General features: G+C 38.7%; 1 protein-coding gene and 1 non-coding gene across 2 annotated transcripts in view; both read left to right on the top strand.

The window, feature by feature from the left end:
• The window catches only part of CAB39L (calcium binding protein 39 like), a 98,473-nt gene that overhangs the window by 51,186 nt on the left and 41,013 nt on the right, over positions 1-6,274 (top strand). The gene's annotated exons all lie outside the window — the stretch shown is intronic.
• LOC115869370 lies at positions 293-398 on the top strand. Its single transcript, XR_004046147.1, has one exon. It is a non-coding gene; the product is annotated as a U6 spliceosomal RNA (small nuclear RNA).

Here is a 6,274-nt window from a genome sequence, read left to right on the forward strand (position 1 = left end):
CTTCGACACCTCGTGGTTGCATAGGCTGGTGTGCTTCTTCCATGTGGGCTTTGTTGCTTCTGAGCTAGATGGCCGCTTGATTACCTTCAAGCCTTTAAGACCCCAGTTTGTGTTTAAATTTGTAAGTTGTAATTCATGATACGTCTTTCAAACAGCTATTCAAAAACACATAAAACTGTTGAACTACTGAATATATGATTGGTGCTTTTAGAAAGTCATTAGGAAAACTAAGGTAGAGGAGATATCTTACTGGGACAAATTTGTAAATTATGTGTTCATAAGACTTAAGATGGTGCTCGCTGCGGCAGCACCTATACTGAAATCGGAACGATACAGAGAAGATTAGCATGCCCCTGCGCAAGGATGACGCGCAAATTCATGAAGCGTTCCATATTAAAAAAAAAAGACTTTAGATAATTAAAAAATAACAGATTAAAAAAAAAACCTCACTTCCATTGAGACAATGCTGACTCATAGTGACTCTTCTGTGGGTTTCCAAGACTGTAACTGTTTTTAGGGATTAGAAAGTCCAGTCTTTTTCCCAAGGAGCTGCTGGTAGTTTCAAATTGCTTGAACATGCGGATTGCAGCCCAATGCGTAACCACTGCACCATCAGGGCTCCTGTTCTTTGTACATCAAGCTATCATTTATGATAAAAAATAATGTAAAACATATGAACTGCTTTATAAAGCTATATATGTAGTGAGTAGCTCTGGAAGGATATATTATATATATAATAGCAATGATTACTTCTGGGGAGAACCGGGTACTGTTGTGAGAGGGAGGAGTACATCTTTGAATATTAAGAATAGTACATCATTTTATCAGTGCAATTCTTAGATTCCTACATGGTAAAAGGAAACACTGATGTATTATGTATATATGTATGTTTAGGGTAATCATTTTTCTTTTTTACAAACTCATTATCTACTTTATTATTTTTTTTTGTGTGTGGAGTTGAATTTTTATTTGATGAGCTCCTAGAAATTAAATGCGCTCTTGGAGCAATAGAGAAGGATGCTTTCTTATGGAGAATGGTTTTTCCAGATTTGGCTTTCAACTAGGTAATTCCAGATGTATTTTTTGTGGGTTTAGGTAACATAGGACCGGTGCTCCTTCACTGGAGAAATGACACTGTAGCTCTGTGGGCACTTTTTTTTTTTAACATTTTATTAGGGGCTCATACAACTGTTATCCCAATCCATACACACATCAATTGTGTAAAGCGCATTTGTACATCGTTTCTCAAAATCATTATCTCCTTTATTACTACATGGGAAATAAGTTTCATTGCACTTTACTTTTAGAATGTCCAGGGAAGTTAACACAATCACAAAAGAGCTGTGCAGAGAGCATATCAGAAAGTAGTGTCTCCAATTTGCAAATAGAAATAACCAAATGTAGCCATCAATGCATGCTATCACCTTCAAGGTTTTTATTTTAGGGGTTCATTCCGTTCTTCTTATCGTAGACTCCTTTATTTTGGACGTGGCATCATTGTTTTTAAATGGCGGCAAATCTCCATCCTCCAAAGGCAGAATAAAAATTTTGGAAAACAACAAAATGCCGTTTGATATCAAGATTAGTGGATGAGGTGGATTGGGATGATCAAGTTGTTAGAACTGGTTTTGGTATCAATACTTATCATTATAAAATAAATAGAATATAATTTTCTTCAGTGACTACCAGATTGGCCCTGAAGACCATTCTAAACCAGGAATTCTAAATATGTTTTCAGTTGATGATGTAACAACAGCATTGTTGAAAAAATAGCTTTTCAATTTTTTATAAGTGCTCCATATAAATATATCTATTCAGATAAATTTATTTAAAATTGTAGTAGCAGTTTAGTTGTCTATTTTCACAATCGAAAATTTACCTCTATCTTTTCATGGTGAGTATGTATACTTTAATTATAATTATAAAATTATAATTTTAATTATAGTCATGTATAAATTTTAATTTAAAAATATGTTAGGTACATATTTCAAAAATATTTGCATGTTCTTAAGTGAATATTAATAACCTACTTTGTGGGACATGGTTTGAAAGTTGCCCATACCTAAGATGATAACTATCTCTTTTGAACACCTTTTTAAAGATGGAGAAAAGGTTTGTTATATGGAAAACTATAACCACAGACTAAGACTTGACCACAGATTCTGAAGAGGTTCCCAGATCTCTAAAAAGCGATATTGGCTCACATAGTCCCAAGGATTGTGAGAGAGTGTCAGCAAGCAGAATCAGTAAAGGGCTGGAGGAGATACAATGGAGACAAGGAGAAGAGGGCATTCTGGCAAAGGGAGGAGTGATCCACATGGAGTGAGGCCGGCATGCTATGCCTGAGCGCAGGGAGTGGACTTACCCTGAACAGAGCCTTGTTAAAGGGGTTTCAAGGGCTGGACACTGCCTGGGACAGGACATTAAAATACGTCTGGAAACATAATGAAACCAGAAGCACTGAGTTAACAAAAACTTCTGTCAGAGAAGATACGATGTAAGGATGGTGCAAATATTTGGAAACTCCTTAGGGCGGAGTTGGTGGCAGATCCCGGGGCATGCTTAAGGACCAGTGGGTGGTTGTTACAGCAGTCTCTGGAGGAGGGTGGGCCCTGGGACTGTTCCCCGTCTGTTTACAGAAGTGGGGCATGCAGGTTCACAAGCAGCATTGAGCTGCTTGAGACCATAGAGGGAAGGGGTGCATGCCATTCCCCCCCAAAGCCTCAGCCATGTGTACAACAAACAAGGAGAATGAATTGTTGGTTGAAGGAACGGGAAGCAAATAACACACATGGATCTGCACTCAGTGTTGTCAGATCCCCACAGTCTTCCACTCACAGGTGACTCAGGATCACAAGAATAACATGTGCATCGTGAACCCCAACAAGTGAACCCTAGAAAGGTTCTAGAGTACCTGGTGGTAATTCCAGATCAACTATGAAGAGTAGCATTTAATACAAAGATGATTTCATGTCTTCATGAAATGAAGAACTCAACAACTGTTGAGGTACTTGTGTGTGTGTGTGCAGGTTGTGTCTTTTCTTTTTTTAATCATTTCATGGAGACCACATACAACACTTATCACAATCCATGCATCCATCCATTGTGTCAACCACATTTGGACATGTGTTGTCCTTATCATGCTGAAAACATTTGCTTTCTACTAGAGCCCTTGGTATCAGCTCCTCATTTTTTACCCTCCTTCCCTGCCACCCCCTCCCTCATGAAGCCTTTAGAATTCATAAACTATTATTATTTTCTCAGGTCTTACACTGTCTGATGTTTCCCTTCACATTTCTGTTGTCTAGCCCCCAGGGAGGGGGTTATATGTAGATCCTTTTAATCACTTCCCCCTTTCTACCCCACTTTCTCTCCACCCTCCCTGTATTTCCACTCTCACCACTGGTCCTGAAGGGTTCATTTGTCCTGGATTCCCTGTGTTTCCAGTTCCTATCTGGTCCAGTGTACATCCTCTGGTCCAGCTGGATTTGTAAGGTAGAACTGGGATCATGATAGTGGAGTGAGGAAGCATTTAAGAACTGGAGGAAAGTTTTAAGTTTCATCAGTGCTACACTGCACCCTGACTGGCTTGTCTCCTCCCTGTGACCCTTCTGTAAGGGATGTCCAGTTGCCTACAGATGGGCTTTGGGTCCCCACTCTGCACTTCCCCTCATTCTTAATGATATGATTTTTTGTTCTTTGATGTCTGATGCCTCATCCCTTTGACACCTCGTGATCACACAGGCTGGTGTGCTTCTTCCATGTGGGGTTTTCGCTTCTGAGCTAGATGGCCACTTGTTTGCCTTCAAGCTTTTAGACCCCAGACACTACATCTTTTGATAGCCAGGCACCATCAGCTTATGCACCCGCTTTGTCTTCAGCAATCGTGTTGGGAAGGTGAGCATCATGGAATGCCAGTTTAATAGAACAAAATGTTCTCGCATTGAGGGAGTACTTGAGTAGAGGCCCAGTGTCCATCTGCCTACTTTAATACTAAACCTATAAATATGGGCACATAAATCTATTTCCCCATCATATATAAATATATTTACATATGTGCATGCTTGTATTTAGACCTTTATAAATGCCCTTTGCCTCCTAGTTCTTTCCTCTATTTCCTTTTACTTTCCTCATATTCCACTATCATGGTCAGCCTTCATTTGGGTTTCAGTAATTCTTCTTGATTACATTGCCCTTGATCAAGCCCTACCAGGCCTCCTACAGCCTCCTAGCCATCAATTTGGATCACTGTTCCCTTGTCCCTGGGGTTGTTAACACCCACTTTCTTTCCCCCACCTCCCCCTCTCCCATGTCCCCCCAGAACCGTCAGTCCGTTATTTTTTCCTCCAGATTGTTTATCCCACCTATCTTGTCTAGATAGACCTGCAAAGATAGTATCATGCACAAAACACAAGACAGAACAAAACACAGCAACAAAAGAAAACAAAACCAACAACAAAAAAACCGATGACAAAAAAAGAAAAGCTTGTAAATAGTTCAAGGTTATTTTTTGACCTTTAGGAGTGTTTTCTGGTCAAGTCTGATGGGGTGCCCTGGCCCCAAAGTCTATTTTTGGTATTCCCTGGGGGACTTCGTTGCTCTCTTCCCCTTGCTGTTCTGTTGCACAGATCGGGCACAATTCCAGCACTGTGTCTCCAATGTTGTCCCCCGTAGGGCTGTAGTTAAAAAAAAAAAAAAGAGAGAGACACTGGCAAGTTCCACTCAAGTGGCTTTTTGCAACAACAGAGGCAACCACACACCTAAGGCAGCAAAATAATAGGACAGTAAAAGAAACAACAATTTAACAGGCAAACTGTGCTTCAGTCATGAAGTGGCTACCCTGGAGATTTGAGGAAGATGTTAATTAGGAATATAACATCAGACTTTGTGGGGGTCGGGTGGCAGAACCCCTGTGGCTTGCCTCAGTCCATAGGCCGCTTTCCCATTAGCCTCAATTGTTGCATGCTGATTGGTTCAAAGGTCAGCATTCAGGTTGGTCTCTAGCTCCACCTGACCCTAACAGTAATTTTCTGTGTGCTACCAATATTAGAAACACCAACTTTCCATGGTCATCAAAATGTTCAATGTTAATACAATACAACGAAGACCACCAATAACTTTTCTAACTAGCTAGTTTTAAACATTTTAAGACAGTGAACTCCAAGGTGACTTTTGATCCGTTCGTTTTTGCCATGGTATTATCTACAAATAGTCTCTTCTAAAGAAAAGTTTAAAAAAAAAGATTTCTATAATCTCATTCCTTCCCTTTAAGAATCTGCGTAACAGAGTGATTCAAATTCCATGCCTCCCTGCCACCTAATTAGCTATGTCTTGAGAAAGTTACTAAACCTTTGAGTTTCACTATTACCTCTGTAAAATGAAGAAAATATCTGCTTTGCAGAGTTGTGAATATTAGAAATCGCATATTTAAAGTACTTAGCATAGGACCTACTATGCTGCAAGTCCTCAGTATAAACTGTTACTGCTACTACTTACTGTGGTCTCGCTAATTGAGTATGTTTGTGTAACTCCACCCAAAGTTTCTTTGAAGTTCCGCAGAATTTGACAACAATGTCAGTATCGGGTGTTTTTTTAGGCTATGCAAACATAACTGTGTCCAAACAGAATGATGAGAAGGTGGGAAAATTAGGCACTTTTTTAAAATTTAAAATTTTATTTTTAACAGTTCTATTGACACTTCATCTATATATTATAAAGTTCAGTAGCTCAACCCTACCAAAGAGAGTTGGACACTCTTTATTACAGTCAGTTTTAGAGAGTATTTTCTTTTTCATTGTACTCGTTATTATGTAATTTTTTTTCAATTTTGGCAAAAAATATGCGCCAAAAAACGTTTCCAAGGCAACAACTTCTACATGTATAATTCTGTGCCATTAATTATACCGCTTGTGTTGTAAAATTCTTAATGGTATCACTTTCCAAATTGCTCCACCGCCATTAAAATGAACTTGGTGCCCCCTCAGGAAAGCAAAATCTCTTCCTCCTCCACCCATGATAACCACAGGTTAAGTTTTCTTTCTTTACTTATTTATTTATTTATTTTAGTAGTTTTCTTGATATAATATTCATAGATACACTTCCATAGTTAAATTGACTTTTATTTTATTTTTTTGTGCTTTACGAACCTTTTCTTTTCTTTTTTATTTATTTATTTTTTAAGAACATTTTATTAGGGGCTCATACAACTGTTATCCCAATCCATACACACATCAATTGTGTAAAGCGCATTTGTACATCGTTTCTCAAAACATTT

Source organism: Echinops telfairi, unplaced genomic scaffold (assembly GCF_000313985.2).
Source record: "Echinops telfairi isolate 266 unplaced genomic scaffold, ASM31398v2 ScPeMD7_24;HRSCAF=84, whole genome shotgun sequence".
Taxonomy (NCBI): Eukaryota; Metazoa; Chordata; class Mammalia; order Afrosoricida; family Tenrecidae; genus Echinops; species Echinops telfairi.